This window comes from Orbicella franksi, chromosome 13 (assembly GCF_964199315.1).
Source record: "Orbicella franksi chromosome 13, jaOrbFran1.1, whole genome shotgun sequence".
In the NCBI taxonomy this organism is placed as follows: Eukaryota; Metazoa; Cnidaria; class Anthozoa; order Scleractinia; family Merulinidae; genus Orbicella; species Orbicella franksi.
This window is the reverse complement of record NC_138157.1, coordinates 3,649,016-3,674,030: the sequence shown is the minus strand read 5'-3', so window position 1 is coordinate 3,674,030 and position 25,015 is coordinate 3,649,016. Positions and strand designations below refer to the sequence as shown.

The 25,015-nt window shown below is 40.5% G+C and overlaps 1 pseudogene across 1 annotated transcript; it reads left to right on the top strand.

The window, feature by feature from the left end:
* The first annotated feature begins 1,323 nt into the window (after nt 1-1,323).
* On the top strand, nt 1,324-24,770 carry LOC145464951 (uncharacterized; annotated as a pseudogene). The gene is made up of 17 exons (XR_014041474.1): nt 1,324-1,630; nt 1,764-1,849; nt 3,027-3,107; nt 5,657-5,737; nt 6,781-6,858; nt 9,533-9,613; nt 9,920-9,978; nt 10,280-10,365; nt 14,575-14,726; nt 14,841-14,921; nt 16,059-16,139; nt 18,916-18,996; nt 20,101-20,178; nt 22,854-22,934; nt 23,241-23,299; nt 23,601-23,694; nt 24,542-24,770. The product of XR_014041474.1 is annotated as an uncharacterized LOC145464951 (transcript).
* Nucleotides 24,771-25,015: the final 245 nt, after the last annotated feature.

The following is a 25,015-nucleotide window of genomic DNA, read 5'->3' as shown; positions in this document are numbered from 1 at the left end:
GTACGGAATCATTTGGTTTTGCATTTGCCCCAAACAACAATAGAATGGACGCAAAAAAAATCCAAAACACGGCGAAAGATGTCATCTCCGAAATCCTCGATAAATCTATCGTGTTCACGCGCTGTTTTCACCGATTGTACAAACTTTAAACCCCTGTGTACAAAAAGGTATGTGCCGGCCAATGGTCGAGGGAACTAGTGTAAAGATTTCTTTCTACCGTTTTTAGTTTGGCTCTACTTTTTCACCATAAACCGGGCGCTATACGAAACTTTTTGAAAACGCCGCCATTTTTTCGAGGTTTGTTATGGTGCCCAGGCCGTTCGCGGCGGCGCGAGCCATGAGATCTCGCACATGCGCAGACGTTATTCAGCCCTGTTTGTCCGATGACATTATGGCCACTATGCAACCTCGTCCCCAGGATCCTCTCTCCGCCTCGAGAGAGGGAGGACCCTGGGGACGAAGTTGCCCATTTAAAATATGCATTACCAATGACTTAATCAGCACGTCACGTGACCAACTGTTGCAAAAGGCCTATTATTTGATGATCAGTGTTATTTTAGTGATAAATGCTTTTGTTTAGAAGATAATCTCGTTCACTGTTGTATTTTCATGCTTTCCAGGCTTACTGAAAAGCGCTTTGAACCTTACTTGAAGGAGTCATTGTGGCCCCATGATGTTACCCGTAATCGGTAATGATATAAAGACCTATTTTTCCCTCGGGTAGATTTTCATGCGTTTAATAGGATGTAATGCCCGTGTGCATAAGTATGTCTGTGTGCGTGTTCCTCGTGTTACTCGTATGTTATTTATCCGTATGTACCAGTATGTTAGCGTGATTCTGCTACTCGTAAGATTTTTATGTACCCCTATGTATCCATGTGTTACTTGAAAGCACTGGAATGTATTTGTATGTTACGCGTATGTTATTCTCAGTGCTCATGCGGTGTTTTACTGAGTTATGATTGCTTTGCGAGTGTCCAACTCCGCCTAAGGGCCTAGTCTGTTATCTTCACATCTTCCCTTTTCTTGTCATTTGGTATGTGCGAGATACTGATTAAAAACCGCATTTTGCAAAATGGCCTTTTTCGGTTTTCAATTTTGTCCAGTTACTGAGAAACCTTAAATCTCCTTTGCTATAGCCCTTTGCTTTAGGCCCTTTGGGTCTAACATTTTATTTTCTTCAGTCTCTTTATGCCCTAAAATGTATCACCACCGCATATGGTCACGGAATTTCTTTTATATCTGAAGTGTAGCGTTATAATTGGTTGATATTTTAAGTTCTAGAACGCTGATCAACGTGTTATTGTTCTCCAATATTTTGCTTCAAGCACTTACAATTAAGCAACTTTGGAGATCCTGAATAGCAGAAAAGTTTATAGATTATTCTGTAAAAGAAAAAAATAATCCCTCTCTTAGATACAAGGGCTGCAGGCCTTTCTCCCGTCTCAAGTATTTATGCTCTTATTTGTTACGGTCTTTCTCGCTGCTCCTCAAGACGCAATGGATCCGAGAGTTGTAAAGCTCTTAGAGGGAAAAACTGATCAAGAGAAATTTCGAGCCATAGCATTCTCTTTTGGGTGCCTTTTAACAAGGCCTACACAACACTCGAACTGTGACGGGCCAATGAAAGGTAAGACATGACATATACTACAGCTACTATTCCGTTGTTGGTTGCATTTTCAATGTTTGCATGCGCTCTTTCTTCTATGTGAATGAATTCGAACTGAATGCTAAATGTAATTCATCCTTCAATTCGTCCACAGATGAACTCAGGCTGAAGAAAAAGTCGCACAGCGAACCGAAATATTCCTTCGAATCGAAGAATTGAGCGACAAAGAAGGAAACTTTGGTAATTTATTTCGATTGGTATTTGTAGTGTTATGTTGCTCGTTTATTTCTTCTAAGATCTATCAGAAGGCGATTCAAATGAGGCTACGGCGTCTCAGACCCTTTCAATAACCCTTTCAACACAAGTCGAGAAAATTGCCATACGCGCCACAATAGTTATACTAATTTTATTAAAGTTAGTTCCATGTAGATCATAATATCTCGTTCCATGTCATGTCTTCTTTACGCTACACCTCCGTTAACAATATTTTGAATATGTTAGTGAAATCTCGATTTAACGAAGTCCCAAACGAATTTAAGCAAAGTTAATTTAACGAAGTTAGCCAGGAAAAAGTTGGACAACAAACTGAAATGTTCCTTCGCAGAGTCGAGCGACGTAGAAGAAAACTGGGGTAATTTATTTCCATTGCTATTTGTAGTTTTATGTTGCTCGTTTAACTTCTTCTAATCAGAAGGTGAAGTAGTAGTAAATTCAAATGCGTATGAGGATAATTTTAGAGCATTGCTTCTCAAACATTTCCCAGACCCCTCTAAATATAAAATCGTTTTGAGACATCCTCGGAGAAATTTCTATATTCGCCAGAAGCGAGGTATGAAAAATAATTATAGCTTTTTTAAAATTACCTTCACTGAATCTTATCTACTTGAATAGCCTTCCAAATTTCTCCGGCTGGCAAGAGGTTCCGCCTGAACAGTTCTTTTCTTATCTGAACTAAATTGCATTCTGGAATTTGGACTTTCCACGTCCTTATTTTTTAATACCTAGAAATTATAACCTCGTTTCCGGTCTATCTTTACAGCTTTGGAAAAAGGCTTCAAAACGGCTGGACGCTAACTTTATTTCCAGGGCCTTCTCCTAGACGATTTTCAAAAAGCTTTCGGAGAACGATGACGCCACGACAATCATTTGATTCCCTGCCCAAGTCTTCCTCGAAAACAAATCCAAAATGACGGCTGATCGATTGTTGTGTTTCCAATTTTTTCGGTTTAGTGTGAACGGAAAACAATTGATGCGTTTTCGGAGTGAAAAGGCCGTTTTCAAATTTCTCCGGCGTAGTGTGGACGCGGCCTTATTTATATAAATACTTCCCTTTGTGATTATTTTCTCTCACTTGTTGGGGCTCGGCGTCCCTTCTTGTAAGATTCAATGCTAATTTGATTTTATCCTTCGTCCACAGATAAATTTACTGCGGGGAAAAAGTTGGACAGCAAACCGAAATACTCCTTCGCAGAATCGAGGGACGAAGAAGAAAACTGGAGTAATTTATTTCGATTGCTATTTGTAGTGTTACATTACTCATTCAACTTCTTCTAAGATCGATCAGAAGGTGAAGAAATCTCAAATACATGAGGCCACTTTTAGAGCAAGGCTTCTCAAACACTTTCAAGACTCCTATCAATATACCGTAGAATTTCGAAAGTAACGGGGCCCCCCGCCCCCCGGAAATGACGGCTCCCCGAAAGTAACGTTAATTTTTCACCTCCCTATTGAGTCCCGAAAGTAACGGTCCCCCTGAAAGTAGCGGCCCACCCGAAAGTAGCGGCCCTATGAAGAAGTCACTAAAAGAGAAAGTCTTTGTTCTCAAGCGCGGGTCATGCGGATGGAACAGCCTGACTGCAGGACCGAACATTGACTTTCAGAGCTATCTGTGGTTTTATTTCGAACTTGACTGAATTTTTCTTGAAACTATGATTTATAAGCTGTATTTGTCTGGCAACAGAGTCAAATGATAAACTGTAGGGTGATCAGTTGTATTGTGATATAATGCGACCATTATACTTTCGCCCTTCAGTGCCAACCGTGGTTTAAGGCCTTTTTTTGTTTATACAGTCTGCTTTGTTTATGTGGGTAGTTGAATACATACATAAATGGAACGTTTAATTTCTTGTCATAGTAAATGGTTTGAACCCAGGAATATCAGTGGTTCGTATAGTGTGATCGTCCGTCCGTATAAAGTTTGTCATCAGTCATTGGTCGATCCGTCTTTTGTAAGTCAAATTGGTCGGTTGTTGGTCTGTCTATTGTTAGTCAACTTAAGTCGGTCTGTTACATGTCCGTTTGTCGGTTTCGTTTCCGTCGTGAATAAGTCGTTTGTAAGGCGCCGGTAGTTGTACGGAGCCCTGTTACTGCCATACACGCCCGCGTACAGCATCATATTTGGGATGCATCCTTTTTTCATTCTGGTGAACAGTTTCGTTTCTTTTCCTGGCATGACTTTTTTTTTCTGGCGCGACTATTTTTTTCTGGCGCGACGTTTTTTTTCTGGCGAGACTTTTTCTTACTGGCGCGACTTTTTTCTCGGTAAGTACCTCATGTAGCCCTTATTATAGTGTATTTAGAACTTCTTGTTACTTCTCTCATATTACCTCTTAGGAATAAACCCCACAAACTCTGTAGTTATTCCCCAGAGCCTTGTACCGAGGTCTTTTGTTTTAGACTGAATTTTAAAATATGGAAATTGGTCTGTTAAATCTAGATCGTTGTCAGTCGAGTCAGCCATCTTGCTCAACCAGACGCTCAACCACACGTGTTCGTACTTTGAGCCCGCAATAAATCTGGCAGCGGTCTACAAATGAGCGCCAGAGCAAAAAGTCGGGCCAGCAAAAAAGTCGCGCCAGCGAAAACAAGTCGCGCTAGAAAAAAAAAGTCGCGCCAGAAAAAAAAGGTCGTGCCAAAGGTAACAAAGTGTTCGCCAGAATGAAATAAAGGTGCATCCCAAATATGATGCTGTACGCGCGCGTGTATGGCACTAACAGGGCTCCGTATTGTTGACATGTGTTAAGAGGCGTTTGTTCTAGGTTAGTGTACCAGCTTTCCAGAGGCAGTTGTTAAAAATAGTTTGTATTGTAGGTTAAGCACTGAGCAGAGTCCCAGTCAATGAGTCTTTCAGCCAATACTATCATTGCTAAACTGACCAATCACTTTCAACGGACCAGACGTATAACATCATCGACTGACAAGCACTATTCACTTGACTCTGAAGATGACTTCTGCTCAGGTTGTCAAAACTTTAGTCACTAACAACAGTTCTTTTCAGAACTATCCTCACCCGGATGATCACACAAGCCATCCGAAAGTAACGGCTGCCCGAAAGTAGCGGCCCCTTTTGCTTGCTAAATCCAAAAGTAACGGGGGCCGTTACTTTCGGAATTCCACAGTAAAATCATTTTGAGACATTCTCGAGGAAATTTCCATATGCGCCGGAAACGAGGTATAAAACATAATTAAAGAAATTTTTTAAAATTAGCTTCACGAATCGTCGCCACTTGAATATTAACCTTTCAAGTCTTTAGGCAGGTTTCTCCGGCTGGCAAGAGGCTTCGCTCGAACAGTTTTCCCTCTTATCTAAACTAGACTCTCTCTTGGAATTTGAACTTTCCACGTCCTTATTCTTTAATACTTAATACTGTACGTCAAGATGTGTGGCATTAGGCTCCGTCCACACCGCTACGACGGAGCAATTTAAAAACGCAGCTTTATCTCTATGATTAAACCTTCTGTCAGCCTTCTGTCCACACTAATCCGTCACGAAAACGGAGATTTTTGGAAAGCGGAGAACTTTGAAAACGCCGGCTTTGAGTTTTTAATAATGTAGATGGAACCAATTTTTTTGTTTTTTTTTTTGAAGACGAAGCTTTTGGGAAACAATGACGCTACGACAATCGTGTGATTTCCTTGCCCGAATCGTCCTCGAGTACAAGTCAAAAATGGCCACTGATTGCATTTTCTCTCGGTTCTTTTTAATTGGGGCTCTGCGTCCCTTCTTGTAAGACTCAATGTTAAATCGAATTCATCCTTTGTCCACAGAGGAAGTTACTGTCAGGAAAAGGTTGGACAGCAAACCGAAATATTCCTACGCAGAATCGAGCGACGAAGAAGAAAACTGGGGTAATTTGTTTCGATTGGGATTTGTAGTGTTATGTGGTTAAACTTCTTCTAAGATCTTCTAAGAAATCTCAATTACATGAGGCTACTTTTACAGCACAGCTTCTCAAACACTTTCAAGACCCCTCTCAATATAAAATCATTTTGAAACATTCTCGGGAAATTTCCATATGTACCAGAAACGAGGTATAAAACACATTTAAAGATTTTTTTTAAAATTAGGTTCAGGAATCGTCTCCACTTGAATATTAACCTTTCAAGTCTTTAGCCAGGTTTCTTCGGCTGGCAAGAGGCTCCGCCCAAACAGTTTTTCCTCTTATCTAAACTAGACTCTATTTTGGAATCTGGACCTTCCACGTCCTTATTCTTCAATTCTTAGAAATTATAACTTCGTTTTCTGTCCATCTTTACAGCTTCGGAAAAACGCGTCAAAAAGGCTGGACGGTAACTTCATTTCCAGGCCATCTCCTCGGCGATTTTCAATTTGGCGACTCGTCGGGAGAATAGTTTTTTTAAGTAAAGTCTAGAAGGCCCTTTTTTCTGAGGACTTAATGTACCCACTCGTGGTAATGGGCGGGGTCCTTTCCGATTGTACGTCAAGATGTGTGGCATTAGGCTCCATCCACACTAATCCGTCACGAAAACGGAGCTTTTTGAAAACCGCTCTTCAAGCCGGAGGAATTTGAAAACGCCGGCTTTGCGATTTTAAAATTGTGGACGGAAACATCTTATTTTACAAATAAGCTTTGGCAAAACGATAACACCACGATTATCACGTGATTTCCCTGCCCAAGTCTTCCTCGATTACAAGTCAAAAATGGCCACTGATTGTTGCGTTTTCAAATTTCTTCGGCGTAGTGTGGACGGAAAACATTTGATGCGTTTTCAGAGTGAAAACGCCTTTTCAAATTTCTCCGGCGTAGTGCGGACGCGGCCTTACGTACATGAATATACCCCTACTATTTTCTCTCACCTCTTTTTCATTGGGGCTCGGCGTCCCTTCTTGTAATAGTCAATGTTAAATCGAATTCATCCTTCGTCCACAGAGGAAGTTAGTGCCAGGAAAAGGTTGGACAGAAAGGTGGAGGCTTTCTCGGGAAATTTCCATATGCGCCAGAAACGAGGTATGAAAAATATTTATAGATTTTTGTAAATTACCGTCAGGAATCTTCTCTACTTGAATAACCTTCCAAATTTCCCCGGCTGGCAAGAGGTTCCGCCCGAACAGTTCTTTTCCTACCTGAACTAGATTCTGTCTTGGAATTTTGAACTCTCCACGCCCACGTCATTATTCTTTAATACATAGAAATTATAACTTCGTTTTCTGTCAGAGAAAGGCGTCAAAAGAGAGCTTAAGCAACGACAAGGGCGACGCCGAGGACGACGCCCAGTCAAAAGTGAATTTATATTTTACCAGCGAAATTCGCAATTGTCTAGATCTGTTCAATACGCCAATGGATCTAAAAACGTGCTCAGGAAAAATATGCAGTGACAGAATAGAAATACGAAGAATTAACCGTCGTCGTTCGCTCTCCTCAGACTACGCAGAACTTGGTCATTTCACGTTATTGTTTTGCAGAGGACGGCAAAGAAATGTACAAAGATTTATAACGCACGTGCACAGCTATTGTTTTACTCATTTAACCTTTTCAGTGGCGGATCTAGGGGAGGGACCCGGCCCCCCTTATTTTGGGTAAAAAGAAATCGCAGGAGGAAGATAAGCCGGCAGGGCAAGCAAAAAAGAAAAACGGCCTCCCGACACCCCACCCCCACCCCCCTTAGCTCAAGGTCTGGATCCACCACTGCTTCTGTTTGGTGGCGCTCTCGTTGTCGTCGTCTTCGTGTTCCCCTGTTTTGCGCTGCGCACCTCTACTGCGTATAGCATTGCAACATGCAAGATGGCGGCGGATTTCATCAGCGCTGGCCCTCAAACTAAGGATAAACAAGGTTGTTTTTCCAAGAAAAAACAAGGTTGAATCGATCTCAAGCAAAACGCATACAAAGTTTAATGAACAAACATTCCACCCGCGATCGGAGAGCGGCCATCTTCAAACTTGACCTAGTGCTCTCTCTGTCGTACAGATTTTCAAACGGGATTTTCGAACTTTCAGGATCAATAGTTCGACAACGAGCACGGTGACCCCACTTTTTAACGTACGAATTTAAATCACACAAAGTTTTCTACAATATATCTCGATTTGAAGAAAAGTTTAGAATTCTGCTCAAAAATTTTGTGATTTAATCGCTCTAAAGAACAAAATACAATGATGCAAGAGACCGCAAAAGAAAATGCTGTCGGTGTACGTAGATTCCGTAAAAGATCTGATCAGCAAATAGAAACATAACAATGAAGCAAGGCTGATTACTACGTGGAAAGCTCAACGGGATGATATTCTGGATTTTTGCCTATTGTCCATTGTCACGCGTTTTGCATGTGACATTGACCAATCCGCAAACACTTGGATTTGAGTTTCATCTGAGGTCATCACCATTATGTGCATTTGGTGGACGATCGGTCAGCCAGCCGGTTGCTTCACTTCTTGCTGCATGCTACACCGTGCTAACGAGACCCAACCAGGTCGAAACAGCTGTCTACGTTTGCAGTTCTTGGCTTTCATGGACTCTATCTTGTCGTTATCTCGTTAAGCTTTCCACGTGGGTAATCGCTTTGCTTTATTGTTGTGTAAAGAGCACGTCTTTAAGGTAGTGCTGGGTATACATGTGCGTACGCAGAGAATTCTTAAGCTTGTCATATAATCGTAACTCCCGTTTAACTAACATGGTATAAAACGTACGTTCAGGGTCTATTTTGTTTAATTTCTTTAATAAATTAATCCAATAAGTCCTTTTTTAGAATTTATGGTGCCTCTTTCTGCTAACCTCGTCGGTCGCAAAGTTGATATAAAGGCCATCCATGATGTACAAAAACAAGAAGAGTGACTCCTATTTTTTATTGCATTTTCTAATATAAATAACATGATTACCAACTGGATGAAGTTTGAGAAATTTTTTAATACCCCTTCTTTTTAAGTAGAATCACCTTAAGCCCCCTAAAAAGGCGAGACGGTAACCTCGTCCCCAGAGCGTTCTCCTCGACGATTTTCAAAATGATGACTCGTCGGGACAAGATTTAAAAGAAAAAAAAAAGACGAAAAGACCCTGAGAACAAAGTTGGGCGAGACGGCAGTCTTTGTTCACGTGCTTTAGTGAAATTCATTGGTTGGGTTTTTGTTCTTAGGACTTTATGTAAGCCCTCGTGGTCTGGGACGGGGTGATTTCTTTTGCACAGCAAAATGTGTGAGCGTTAGACCCCGTCCACACTAGAGCGGGGCAATTTGGAAACCCAGCTTTATTTCTACAATTAGGCCCACCGTCCACACTAATCCATCACCGAAACGGAGCTTTTTGAAAGCCGCTCTTCAAACCGGAGGAATTTGAAAACGTCGGCTTTGCGTTTTTAATATTGCGAACGGAAACAGTTTATTTTCCAAACGAATCTTTTGGAAAATGATGATGCCACGATAATCACGTGATTTCCCTGCTCGAGTATTCCTCGAATACAAATCCAAAATGAGCGGTGATTGTTACTTTTTTTATATTTCTCCGGGGTAGTGTGGACGGACAACAATTGATGTGTTTTCAGAGTGAAAAGCCGTTTTCAGATTTCTCCGGCTCAGTGTGGACGCGGCCTTATTTATATGAATACTATCCCTTGTGATTATTTTCTCTCACTTGTTGAGGCTAGGCGTCTTTTCTTGTGACACTGAATGCTAAATTGAATTCATCCTACATCCACAGATAAACTTAGGACCAAGAAAAAAATGGACAGCAAAGCGAACTATTCCTCTACAGAATCGAGCGACGAAGAAAAAGACTGGGGTAATTTGTTTCGATTCAAAAATAGCGAATATACTTATTTACAAACATTGTTTTTGTTATTTAAATGTTCAAATTGTTAAACAAAAGAATTCTTTGTTTCACCAGCCAATAGTTCTCTGGTTGGCGTATTAATAACAATAGGTGACGTCACTGATATCTTTGCTAGAACAAATTTGCGGGAAAACAACCAAAATGTAATTGTAGCGAGGTATAGTTAATAATTGTTTTGTAACGGTGTTTATGTACTTTTGCATACGCCTTTGTTAACTTGCTTTAAAAAAAATGTATCGGTGACTTTTTTCTTAGGACCTTGTGTACGCACTCGACGTCGGGGACGACGCCATTTTCATCTTACGTCAAAATGTGTAAGTATTTCTTGTACGTATATCCCTGATGATTATTTTCTATAATTTGTCGGGATTTATTTCCTTCTCCTTACCCAAGTCTTCCTTGAATACAAATCCAAAATGAACGCCGATTGTTGGGTTTTCAAATTTCTTCGGCGTACTGTAGTGTGGTCGAAAAACATTCGAGTGAAAACGCAGTTTTTAAATTTCTACGGTATATTGTGGACGTGGCTTTACCTCAAGTATGAATATACCCCTTACGATTATCGTCCTTTCTTGTGAGAGTAAATGCTAAATCTAATTCATCTTTCGCCCACAGATGAACTTCTCAGGGCCAGAAAAAAGTTGGACAGCAAACCAAAATATTCCTTCGAAGATCGAATCGAGCGACGATGAAGGAGACTGGTAATTTACCTCGATTCGTTTTTGTAGCGTCATGTTGCTCGTACATGAGCTTAATTTTAGTCCACAGCGTTTTCAACCCTTTCAAGACCCCTTTCAAGAAGGGCAATATCCCTTCTCCCGTTTGTCGCTTTTACACGTACGGTAGAACCTCGATTTAAAGAAGCACCGAGGGACTGGGGAATTTGTTTCGGTATATTGAGGGTTCCTTATATCGAAAACCTCGTTATTACGAACTTGCGGAAAAACAACGAAAATGTTGTGTAACGGAGCTTATACATCCCGGGGTACTTCCAGAAAAATTGGGTGGGTGGGTGAAGCTAACCCGCTTCCCAAAACATTTCAAATCTGCTATTTTCCCTACACTATTTATGACCTGACCAATAATTCGATACCCTATTAAAGGCCTGACCCTTGAATCAATACCTTATTTCATCAGATGTGCTTTATACTTAGTTCCCTAGTTCAGACCGACGTTAAAGACATTGTGAAGGGCTTTAGTTGATGGTCTTATCGATGATGATGAAAAAGTACTTCTTCTAAAAAGCATACTCAATTCAAGACTAGACTGCAAAACCATATCCTGTTTGAGGCCATAAAGGGCTGCAAAACATTTCCACGAACATCTTCCATGCATTGAATGGTTTTCGATTTGATTTTTTATTGCGTTACTGTGAAAGCTATCTATTCGTCTGTTTGTTTCTTTCAGAATAATGAATCATCGAGAATTGTTGCGTGGAAGCTCAAGCAATGAAATCAGCGATTATATGGCCTGGAGAATGTTGGCTTTTATGTTGCTTTAAAAATTCACGTATAGTTAGAAAACCATCATGTAAAATGAAAAATAAGTAAACGAAAAATATGTGAAGTGTTCCACTAAAAAACAAGATGACTATTGTGCCCACTGTCTCAACGGTCAGCGGAGGTGGATGAGCTGGAGGCTTTTTTCTTCACTCGATTCCTCTGCTTTCTTGTCAAGCTCAAGGAAATCCACACAAAGATAACATCTATATTTTAAGAGTATTTTGAGCGCCGGTTAGATGATTTCATAAGGCATATATATATGTACTGCTGCTCTTTGAATATTGCACTTCTATCTTGTTTGTCATTACTGGCACCGACCGATATAAATCCGTTGGGGCATGGCGGGAGTTCGGCAAAGGAATGGGGATTTGACGCTTTCCACATGAAATTAGGTCTGAATATTCTTAAGTCATATGCAAAAACAAAAACAAAACTTTAAAGAGAAGAGAGATTTCATGCGTTAAAAGACAAGTTTTATTCTGGGGCTAACCAACTTATAGCTGGGGGCTAACCAGCTAGGGACTAATCGACTTGGAGTCTATGACTGACAAACATCAAATCGTTCAAATAGACTTTCTCCCATTCTGATGGAATCGAGTCGACAGTATTGGACAACCCTTTAAACTGGCTAGTGTGGAACCTTGATTCGCGTTCATCATTTAAATATCTCGGAAACAGTCAAACTTGTAAATATCCCAAAAAAATATCCAGATATTTGAAGAAAGGTCTCGTCAAAATTACATGTATAGAAAAATGACTACCTTTCATACATAAGATATGTGAAGATTACTCGTAGCCCGTTCCTCAAACTCGTAAAATTGCAAGGCTACAGAGGAATGCTAGGTTCCTGGGGATCTACTCGCGTCCTTACTTTCTCTGCCATTGAACTTCTACCCGACGCATGTTCAAAAGAAAGCGCAACACAACACAGCTTCCCAATTCCCTATTTATTACTCCAATAAATTACGTGCCAAAGGCATCTTACGAGTGTCGATTATTGTTTTAGAAATAAGTTTATGACCGGCATGAGTTACCTCTAGCGTAACATTAACCTACGATAAATAACGAGGTTAAACCGAATTTATTACCTGTGGCTGGTGCAAGTGTTGACAAGTGGGATAAATCGATAAATTTAAGAATAAACGATACGCCTTAAAAATCACCCACCATAATCCTCCGTAGGAAAAAGGATGGCGACTGGTACATTTACCCATAGTTCATAGAGCACGAAAACTTTAACAACGTTCATAAAAACGTACAGAAAGTCCTAACATCTTCAAACCTACGCTACACATTGTCCTTAGTACAGGGTCACATACTGTAAAAATTTGGCTTTCTTTTCGTCTTATAGACTGTGTTAGGTTCGTAAGGTATTGCCGTAAAATGTACAACCGCCATCTTGTTTCCTACCGTGGATTGCATATCTTGGACGTTTGTAGGTAGCAAGAGGTATCACAGAAACGTCTAAAATTGCAATTCGTTGGGCTTTCCATGTTGAACATCTCTACAACTTTTGAATTTTTTCTTCTTCTTTGTAAAATTCGATTGAGATTACTCTATGCGCCAAACAATTTGCATCAGTCTGATTTTGATAATAGATTACTCCGTAAATCTAAGCATGATAAAATAAACAACGTCAATTAAATATTAACAGAATAATCAAGTGAATAATTAGTTCTGTTTGTAGCATCTGTTCGAGATAATTTGGTGACTTTTTTTCGTTTCTAAAATAATTGAGTATTTCGGAGCGTAGAAAAGTAAACTAAAATGTTCAATTTGATTGGATCTCCCGGCTGTCTCTAGTTACGCAAGTAACCCTCTCTAAGCTGCCACAATCCCAAAAAGTTGAAAATTAAGCGCTAACTGAAAAGGCTAAATTGCGAGAGAATTTATGCGCCCATCTTCACAATTCGTGTCCTTGACAACAGTTTGATTCTCGGCTGACTTTTGTCGTCAGGCTTATATTTTATCCCCGGCTTAAATTCGTCACGTAATCGCAACAAGATTTTATCCCCCCCTAGCCGCGGGCTGAAATTTGAGCCCGGGCTGAAACTCGCCATGTAATTGATCACCCCCTAACTAGATTATGTTTAGGATTCGATGCGCGTTTGCAATTTTGTTCGGTTACAGTATGCCTCACAATCATGACATAAGAGGCCTTTTTGCGACAGTTGGTCTCGTGACCGATACTAAATTCCTAAACTTTTTGCCGCAGCTAAATGAATTTCAAGGACTGGAAAGAACATGTTTTAAATAGCCAGAACCAAGAGAAAATGAGGGGATTCTCTTACCAGAACGCTTAGGACCAATTCCATGTAAGGTTGAGATTTAAATTTGAATATATTGCAAAAATAAGAACGATTTGTATGGAAGCGGGGAAGCTTTGCGCTCTTGAAACTTTTACTTGTCTTAAAGCAGTTTGAAAACTACAAATCCTTCTAATTTCTAACGTCCCTCTTCAAGGATATAAAGGTTGAGAGGACAATCTCGTTCACTGTTGTATTTTGATGCCTTCCAGGCTTATTGAAAAGCCCTTTGAACTTGAAGGAGTTATTGTGGCCCCATGATGTTACCCGTAATCGGTAATGTTTTAAAAACCCAGTTTTTCCCGGGTAGATCTTCATGCATATAATACGATGTAATGCCCGTGTGCAACCCGTGTGCACGAGTATGTCTTGTGGCGTGTGCGTGTTAATTACTGGTATGTTACAATGTAATTACCCGTATGTACCAGTATGTTAGCGCAATGCTGTTACTCGTCCCTGACTCGTAATATAAGATTTGTATGTATCCGTGTGTTACTTGAAAGCTCTTGAATGTATTTGTATGTTACCCATATGTTATTCGCAGTACTCATGCGGTGTTTTACTGCGTTATGATTGCTTTGCGAGTGTCCAACTCCGCCTAAGGGCCTAGTCTGTTACCTTTACATCTTCCCTTTTCTTGCCATTTGGTATGTGGGAGATACTGATTAGAAACCGTGCTTTGCAAAATGGCCTTGTTCGGTTTTTAATTTTGTCGAGTGAGCAACCTTAAATCTCCTTTGCTAAAGCCCTTTACTTTAGGCTCTTTGGGTCTAACATTTTATTTCTCTTAGTCTCTTTATGCTCTAAAATGTATCACAACCGCCTGTGGTCACGGAATTTCTTTTATATCTGAAGTGTCGCGTTATAATTGGTTGATATTTTAAGCTCTGGAACGCTGATCAACGAGTTATTGTTCTCCAATATTTTGCTTCAAGCACTTACAATGAAGCAGCTTTGGAGATCCTGAATAGTAGCAGGAAATGCTTATCGATTATTCTTGAAAAGAAAGAAATAATCTCTCCCTTAGATACGAGGGTTGCTGGCCTTTCTCCCGTTTCAAGTATTTATGCTCTTAAGTGTTGCGGTCTTATTGCGTTGCCAGTCTCGCAGCTCCTCAAGACGCAATGGATCTCAGAGTCGCAAAGCTCTTAGAGGAAAAAACTGATCAAGAGAAATTTCAACTTATAGCATTCTCTTTTGGGTGCCTTTTAACAAGGCCAACAATTAACTCAAGCTGTGACCCGCCAATGAAAGGTAAGACTGGGCATACACTACAGCTATGATTCTGTTGTTAGTTGCATTATCAATGTTTTCTTATGTGAATAAATTCGAACTGAATGCTAAATGAAATTCATCCTTGGTCTACAGATGAAGTCAGGCCGAAGAAAAACTTGAACAGCAAACCGAAATATTCCTTCAAAGAACTGAGCGACGAACAAGAAAACTTTGGTAATTTATTTGGATTGGTATTTGTAGGACTTATAGTGTTACGTTACTCGTTTATTTCTTCTAAGATCTCTCAGAGGGTGATCCGTCATCTCAAAACCTTTCAATAACCCTTTCAATGTAAGTCGAGAAAATTTCCATATATTGTACTAATTTTATTAAAAAATTAGTTCCATCCAGATCATAATCTCTTGTTCCATGTCATACCTTCTTCACGCAACACCTCCGTTAACAATATTTTAAACATGTCAGTGGAACCTCGGTTTAACGAAGTCCCTAACGAAGTTAATCAAAGTTAATTTAACGAAGCTAGCCAGGAAAAAGTTGGACAGCAAACCGAAATATTCCTTCGCAGAATCGAGCGAGGAGGAAGAAAACTGGGGTAATTTATTTCGATTGCTATTAGTAGTGTTATGTTGCTCGTTTAACTCAGTTCCTCTAAGATCGATCAGAAGGTGAAGTAAACTGAAATACGTATGACGATAATTTTAGAGCACGGCTCTCTCAATACAAAATCATTTTGAGACATCCTCACGGGAAAATTTCTATATGCGCCAGAAACGAGGTATGAAAAATAATTATAGCTTTTTTAAAATTACCTTCACTGAATCTTCTCTACTTGATTAACCTTCCAATTTCCTCGGTTCCACCTGAACAGTTCCTTTCTTATCTGAACTAGATTCTTTTAGGGCATTTTGACTTTCCGCGTCCTTATTGTTTAATAACTAGAAACTATAACTTCGTTTTCTGTCCATCTTTACAGCTTTGGAAAAACGCTTCAAAAAGGCTGGACGCTAACTTTATTTCCAGGGCCTTCTCCTAGGCGATTTTCATAATTCTTTTGGAAAACGATGACGCCACGACAATCATTTGATTCCCTGCCCAAGACTTCCTCGAAAACAAAACCAAAATGACGGCTGATCGATTGTTGTGTTTCCAATTTTTTCGACGTAGTGTGAACGGAAAACAATTGATGCGTTTCGGGAGTGAAAAGGCCGTTTTCAAATTTCTCCGGCGTAGTGTGGAAGCGGCCTTACTTATATGAATATACCCCTTGTGATTATTTTCTCTCACTTGTTGGGGCTCGGCGTCCCTTCTTGTAAGACTCAATGCTAAATTGATTTCATCCTTCGTCCACAGATAAATTTACTGCGGGGAAAAAGTTGGACAGCGAACCGAAATATTTCTTCGCAGAATCGAGGGACGAAGAAGAAAACTGGGGTAATTTATTTCAATTGCTATTTGTAGTGTTACATTACTCGTTCAACTTCTTCTAAGATCGATCAGAAGGTGAAGAAATCTCAAATACTTGAGGCCACTTTTAGAGCAAGGCTTCTCAAACACTTTCAAGACCCCTATCAATATACCGTAGAATTCCGAAAGTAACGGGCCCCCCGCCCCCCGGAAATGACGGCTCCCCGAAAGTAACGTTAATTTTTCACCTCCCTATCGAGTCCCGAAAGTAACGGTCCCCCTGAAAGTAGCGGTCCACCCGAAAGTAGCGGTCCTATGAAGAAGTCACTAAAAGAGAAAGTCTTTGTTCTCAAGCGCGGGTCATGCGGATGGAACAGCCTGACTGCAGGACCGAACATTGACTTTCAGAGCTATCTGTGGTTTTATTTCGAACTTGACTGAATTTTTCTTGAAACTATGATTTATAAGCTGTATTTGTCTGGCAACAGAGTCAAATGATAAACTGTAGGGTGATCAGTTGTATTGTGATATAATGCGACCATTATACTTTCGCCCTTCAGTGCCAACCGTGGTTTAAGGCCTTTTTTTGTTTATACAGTCTGCTTTGTTTATGTGGGTAGTTGAAAACATACATAAATGGAACGTTTAATTTCTTGTCATAGTAAATGGTTTGAACCCAGGAATATCAGTGGTTCGTATAGTGTGATCGTCCGTCCGTATAAAGTTTGTCATCAGTCATTGGTCGATCCGTCTTTTGTAAGTCAAATTGGTCGGTTGTTGGTCTGTCTATTGTTAGTCAACTTAAGTCGGTCTGTTATAAGTTCGTTTGTCGGTTTCGCTTCCGTCGTGAATAAGTCGTTTGTAAGGCGCCGGTAGTTGTACGGAGCCCTGTTACTGCCATACACGCCCGCGTACAGCATCATATTTGGGATGCATCCTTTTTTCATTCTGGTGAACAGTTTCTTTTCTTTTCCTGGCATGACTTTTTTTTTCTGGCGCGACTATTTTTTTCTGGCGCGACTTTTTTTTCGCTGGCGCGACTTTTTCTTACTGGCGAGACTTTTTTCTCGGTAAGTACCTCATGTAGCCCTTATTATAGTGTATTTAGAACTTCTTGTTACTTCTCTCATATTACCTCTGAGTAATAAACCCCACAAACTCTGTAGTTATTCCCCAGAGCCTTGTACCGAGGTCTTTTGTTTTAGACTGAATTTTAAAATATGGAAATTGGTCTGTTAAATCTAGATCGTTGTCAGTCGAGTCAGCCATCTTGCTCAACCAGACGCTCAACCACACGTGTTCGTACTTTGAGCCCGCAATAAATCTAGCAGCGGTCTACAAATGAGCGCCAGAGCAAAAAGTCGGGCCAGCAAAAAAGTCGGGCCAGCTAAAAAAAGTCGCGCCAGCGAAAACAAGTCGCGCTAGAAAAAAAAAGTCGCGCCAGAAAAAAAAGGTCGTGCCAAAGGTAACAAAGTGTTCGCCAGAATGAAAAAAAGGTGCATCCCAAATATGATGCTGTACGCGCGCGTGTATGGCACTAACAGGGCTCCGTATTGTTGACATGTGTTAAGAGGCGTTTGTTCTAGGTTAGTGTACCAGCTTTCCAGAGTCAGTTGTTAAAAATAGTTTGTATTGTAGGTTAAGCACTGAGCAGAGTCCCAGTCAATGAGTCTTTCAGCCAATACTATCATGGCTAAACTGACTAATCACGTTCAAAGGACCAGACGTATAACATCATCGACTGACAAACACTATTCACTTGACTCTGAAGATGACTTCTGCTCAGGTTGTCAAAACTTTAGTCACTAACAACAGTTCTTTTCAGAACTATCCTCACCCGGACGATCACACAAGCCATCCGAAAGTAACGGCTACCCGACGTAGCGGCCCCTTTTGCTTGCTAAATCCGAAAGTAACGGGGGCCGTTACTTTCGGAATGCCACGGTAAAATCATTTTGAGACATTGTCGAGGAAATTTCCATATGCGCCGGAAACGAGGTATAAAACATAATTAAAGAAATTTTGAAAATTAGCTTCACGAATCGTCGCCACTTGAATATTAACCTTTCAAGTCTTTAGCCAGGTTTCTCCGGCTGGCAAGAGGCTTCGCTCGAACAGTTTTTCCTCTTATCTAAACTAGACTCTATCTTGGAATTTGAACTTTCCACGTCCTTATTCTTTAATACTTAGGAACTATATGTTCGTTTTCTGTCCATCTTTACAGCTTTGGAAAAACGCGTCACAAACGCTGGACGGTAACTTTACTTCCAGGGCCTTCTCCTCGGCGATTTTCAATATGGCCACTCGTCGGGAGAATAGTCTTTTAAGAAAAGTTTAGGAGGCCCTTTTTTTTCTGAGGACTTTGTGTACCCACTCGTGGTCATGGGCGGGGTCCTTTCCGATTGTACGTCAAGATGTGTGGCATTAGGCTCCGTCCACACCGCTACGACGGAGCAATTTAAAAACGCAGCTTTATCTCTATGATTAGACCTTCTGTCAGCCGTCTGTCCACACTAATCCGTCACGAAAACGGAGATTTTTGGAAAGCGGAGAACTTTGAAAACGCCGGCTTTGAGTTTTTAATAATGTAGACGGAACCAATTTTTTTGTTTTTTTTTTTGAAGACGAAGCTTTTGGGAAACAATGACGCTACGATAATCATGTGATTTCTTTGCGCGAATCGTCCTCGAGTACAAGTCAAAAATGGCCACTGATTGCATTTTCTCTCGTTTCTTTTTAATTGGGGCTCTGCGTCCCTTCTTGTAAGACTCAATGTTAAATCGAATTCATCCTTTGTCCACAGAGGAAGTTACTGTCAGGAAAAGGTTGGACAGCAAACCGAAATATTCCTACGCAGAATCGAGCGACGAAGAAGAAAACTGGGGTAATTTGTTTCGATTGGGATTTGTAGTGTTATGTGGTTAAACTTCCTCTACGATCTTCTAAGAAATCTCAAATACATGAGGCTACTTTTACAGCACAGCTTGTCAAACACTTTCAAGACCCCTCTCAATATAAAATCATTTTGAAACATTCTCGGGAAATTTCCATATGTACCAGAAACGAGGTATAAAACACATTTAAAGATTTTTTTTTTTTAAATTAGGTTCAGGAATCGTCTCCACTTGAATAATAACCTTTCAAGTCTTTAGCCAGGTTTCTTCGGCTGGCAAGAGGCTCCGCCCAAACAGTTTTTCCTCTTATCTAAACTAGACTCTATTTTGGAATCTGGACCTTCCACGTCCTTATTCTTCAATACTTAGAAATTATAACTTCGTTTTCTGTCCATCTTTACAGCTTTGGAAAAACGCGTCAAAAAGGCTGGACGGTAATTTCATTTCCAGGCCATCTCCTCGGCGATTTTCAATTTGGCGACTCGTCGGGAGAATAGTTTTTTTAAGTAAAGTCTAGAAGGCCCTTTTTTCTGAGGACTTAATGTACCCACTCGTGGTAATGGGCGGGGTCCTTTCCGATTGTACGTCAAGATGTGTGGCATTAGGCTCCCTCCACACTATGACGGAGCAATTTGGAAACCTAGCTTTCTTTATACAATTAGGCCTACCGTCCACACTAATCCGTCACGAAAACAAAGCTTTTTGAAAACCGCTCTTCAAGCCGGAGGAATTTGAAAACGTCGGCTTTGCGATTTTAATATTGTGGACGGAAACATCTTATTTTACAAATAAGCTTTTACAAAACGATAACACCACGATAATCATGTGATTTTCCTGCCCAAGTCTTCCTCGATTACAAGTCAAAATGGCCACTGATTGTTGCGTTTTCAAATTTCTTCGGCGTAGTGTGGACGGAAAACATTTGATGCGTTTTCAGAGTGAAAACGCCTTTTCAAATTTCTCCGGCGTAGCGCGGACGCGGCCTTACGTACATGAATATACCCCTACTATTTTCTCTCACCTCTTTTTAATTGGGGCTCGGCGTCCCTTCTTGTAACAGTCAATGTTAAATCGAATTCATCCTTCGTCCACAGAGGAAGTTAGTGCCAGGAAAAGGTTGGACAGAAAGGTGGAGACATTCTCGGGAACTTTCCATATGCGCCAGAAAGGAGGTATGAAAAATATTTATAGATTTTTGTAAATTACCTTCAGGAATCTTCCCTACTTGAATAACTTTCCAAATTTCCCCGGCTGGCAAGAGGTTCCGCCTGAACAGTTCTTTTCCTACCTGAGCTAGATTTTGGACTTTCCACGCCCACGTCCTTATTCTTTAATACATAGAAATTATAACTTCGTTTTCTGTCAGAGAAAGGCGTCAAAAGAGAGCTTAAGCAACGAAAAGGGCGACGCTGAGGACGACGCCCAGTCAAAAATGAATTTATATTTTACCAGCGAAATTCGCAATTGTCTAGATCTGCTCAGTACGCCAATGGATCTAAAAACGTGCTCAGGATAAATATGCAGTGACAGAATAGAAATACGAAGAATTAACCGTCGTCGTTCGCTCTCCTCAGACTACGCAGAACTTGGTCATTTCACGTTGTTGTTTTGCAGAGGACGGCAAAGAAATGTAAAAAGATCTATAACGCACGTGCACAGCTATTGTTTTACTCATTTAACCTTTTCAGTGGCGGATCTAGGGGAGGGACCCGGCCCCCCTTATTTTGGGTAAAAAGAAATCGCAGGAGGAAGATAAGCCGGCAGGGCAAGCCAAAAAAAAACAAACGTTCTCCCGACACCCCCCCCCCCCCCCCCCCGCGTTAGCTCAAGGTCTGGATCCGCCACTGCTTCTGTTTGGTGGCGCTCTCGTTGTCGTCGTCTTCGTGTTCCCTTGTTTTGCACTGCGCACCTCTACTGCGTATAACATTGCAACATGCAAGATGGCGGCGGGTTTCATCAGCGCTGGCCCTCAAACTAAGGATAAACAAGGTTGTTTTTCCAAGAAAAAACAAGGTTGAATCGATCTCAAGCAAAACGCATACAAAATTTAATGAACTAACATTCCACCCGCGATCGGAGAGCGGCCATCTTTAAACTTGACGCAGTCCTCTCTCTGTCGTACAGATTTTCAAACAGGATTTTCAAACGTTCAGGATCAATAGTTCGACAACGAGCACGGTGACCCCACTTTTTAATGCATGAATTTAAATCACACAAAGTTGTCTACAATATATCTCGATTTGAAGAAAAGTTTAAACTTCTGCTCAAAAAGTTTTTGATTTTAATGCTGTAAAGAACAAAATACAATGATGCAAGAGACCGCAAAAGAAAATGCTGTCGGTGTACGTAGATTCTGTAAAAGATCTGATCAGCAAATAGAAACATAACAATGAAGCAAGGCTGATTACTACGTGGAAAGCTCAACGGGATGATATTCTGGATTTTTGCCTATTGTCCGTTGTCACGCGTTTTGCATGTGACATTGACCAATCCGCAAACACTTGGATTTGAGTTTCATCTGAGGTCATCACCATTATGTGCATTTGGTGGACGATCGATCAGCCAGCCGGTTGCTTCACTTCTTGATGCATGCTACACCGTGCTAACGAGACCCAACCAGGTCGAAACAGCTGTCTACGGTTGCAGTTCTTGGCTTTCATGGACTCTATCTTGTCGTTATCCCGTTGAGCTTTCCACGTGGGTAATCAGCTTTGCTTTATTGTTATGTAAAGAACACGTCTTTAAGGTAGTGCTGGGTATACATGTGCGTACGCAGAGAATTCTTAAGCTTGTCATATAATCGTAACTCCCGTTTAACTAACATGGCATAAAACGTACGTTCAGGGTCTATTTTGTTTAACTTCTTTAATAAATTAATCCAATAAGTCCTTTTTTAGAATTTATAGTGCCTCTTTCTGCCAACCTCGTCGGTCGCAAAGTTGATATAAAGGCCATCCATGATGTACAAAAACAAGAACAGTGACTCCTATTTTTTATTGCATTTTCTAATATACATAACGTGATTACCAACTGGATGAAGTTTGAGAAATTTTTTAATACTCCTTCTTTTTAAGTAGAATCACCTCAAGCCCCCTAAAAAGGCGAGACGGTAACCTCGTCCCCAGAGCGTTCTCCTCGACGATTTTCAAAATGATGACTCGTCGGGACAAGATTTAAAAAAAAAAAAAAAAAAAAAGGACGAAAAGACCCTGAGAACAAGGTTGGGCGAGACGGCAGTCTTTGTTCACGTGCTTTAGTGAAATTCATTGGTTGGTTTTTTGTTCTTAGGACTTTATGTAAGCCCTCGTGGTCTGGGACGGGGTAATTTCTATTGCACAGCAAAATGTGTGAGCATTAGGCCCCGTCCACACTAGAGCGGGGCAATTTGGGAACCCAGCTTTATTTCTACAATTAGGCCCACCGTCCACACTAATCCATCACCGAAACGGAGCTTTTTGAAACCGCTCTTCAAACCGGAGGAATTTGGAAACGTCGGCTTTGCGTTTTTAATATTGCGAACGGAAACATTTTATTTTCTAAACGAATCTTTTGGAAAATGATGATGCCACGATAATCATGTGATTTCCCTGCTCGAGTCTTCCTCGAATACAAATCCAAAATGAGCGGTGATTGTTACTTTTTTTATATTTCTCCGGAGTAGTGTGGACGGACAACAATTGATGCGTTTTCAGAGTGAAAAGCCGTTTTCAGATTTCTCCGGCTCAGTGTGGACGCGGCCTTATTTATATGAATACTATCCCTTGTGATTATTTTCTCTCACTTGTTGAGGCTAGGCGTCTTTTCTTGTGACACTGAATGCTAAATTGAATTCATCCTACATCCACAGATAAACTTAGGACCAAGAAAAAAATGGACAGCAAAGCGAACTATTCCTCTACAGAATCGAGCGACGAAGAAAAAGACTGGGGTAATTTGTTTCGATTCAAAAATAGCGAATATACTTATTTACAAACATTGTTTTTGTTATTTAAATGTTCAAATTGTTAAACAAAAGAATTCTTTGTTTCACCAGCCAATAGTTCTCTGGTTGGCGTATTAATAACAATAGGTGACGTCACTGATATCTTTGCTAGAACAAATTTGCGGGAAAACAACCAAAATGTAATTGTAGCGAGGTATAGTTAATAATTGTTTTGTAACGGTGTTTATGTACTTTTGCATACGCCTTTGTTAACTTGCTTTAAAAAAAATGTATCGGTGACTTTTTTCTTAGGACCTTGTGTACGCACTCGACGTCGGGGACGACGCCATTTTCATCTTACGTCAAAATGTGTAAGTATTTCTTGTACGTATATCCCTGATGATTATTTTCTATAATTTGTCGGGATTTATTTCCTTCTCCTTACCCGAGTCTTCCTTGAATACAAATCCAAAATGAACACTGATTGTTGGGTTTTCAAATTTCTCCGACGTACTGTAGTGTGGTCGAAAAACATTCGAGTGAAAACGCAGTTTTTAAATTTCTACGGTATATTGTGGACGTGGCTTTACCTTAAGTATGAATATACCCCTTATGATTATCGTCCTTTCTTGTGAGAGTGAATGCTAAATCTAATTCATCTTTCGCCCACAGATGAACTTCTCAGGGCCAGAAAAAAGTTGGACAGCAAACCAAAATATTCCTTCGAAGGTCGAATCGAGCGACGATGAAGGAGAATTTTAATTTGGTAATTTATTTCGATTCGTTTTTGTAGCGTTATGTTGCTCGTACATGAGCTTAATTTTAGTCCACAGCGTTTTCAACCCTTTCAAGACCCCTCTCGGGAATATCCCTTCTCCCGTTTACCGCTTTTACACGTACGGTAGAACCTCGATTTAAAGAAGTACCAAGGGATTGGGGAATTTGTTTCGGTATATTGAGGGTTCCTTATATCGAAAACCTAGTTATTACGAACTTGCGGAAAAACAACGAAAATGTCGTGTAACGGAGCTTATACATTCCAGGGGGTACTTCCAGAAAAATTGGGTGGGTGTGAAGTAAACCCGCTTCCCAAAACCTTTCAAATTTGCTATTATCCCTACACTATTTATGACCTGACCAATAATTCGATACCCAGTGGCGGATCTAGGGGAGGGACCCGGGGGGCTGCCCCCTCCCCTTCTCCTTATTTTGAGTAAAATAAGAAGAAATGACAGAAGGAAGAAAAGCCGGCAGGGCGAGTAAAACAAAAACGGGCCCCCCTCTTAGCTCAAGGTCTGGATCCGCAACTGATACCATATTAAAGGCCTGACCCTTCAATCAATAACTTGTTTCAGATGTGCTTTATACTCAGTTCTCTAGTTCAGACCGACTTAAGTGAAGGGTTTTTGTTGATGGTCTTATCGATGATGATGAAAAAGTACTTCTTCTAAAAAGCATACTCAATTCAAGACTAGACTGCAAAACCTTATCCTGTTTGAGGCCATAAAGGGCTGCAAAACATTTCCACGAACATCTTCCATTGAATGGTTTTCGATTTGATTTTTTATTGCGTTACTGTGAAAGCTATCTATTCGTCTGTTTGTTTCTTTCAGAATAATGAATCATTGAGAAATGTTGCGTGGAAGCTCAAGCAATGAAATCACCGATAATATGGCCTGGAGAATGTTGGCTTTTATGTTGCTTAAAAAATTCACGTATAGTTAGAAAACCATCATGTAAAATGAAAAACAAGTAAACGAAAAATATGTGACGTGTTCCACTAAAAAAAAAAAGAAATAGATGACTATTGTGCCCACTGTCTCAACGATCAGCTGAGGTGGATGAGCTGGAGGCTTTTTTCTTCACTCGATTCCTCTGCTTTTTTGTCAAGCTCAAGGAAATCCACACAAAGATAACATCTATATTTTAAGGGTATTTTGAGCGCCGGTTAGATGATTTCAAAAGGCATATATATGTACTGCTGCTCTTTGAATATTGCAGTTCTATCTTGTTTGTCATTATGCACCGACCAATGTAAATCCGTTGGGGCATGGCGGGAGTTGGGCCAAGGAATGGGGATTTGACGC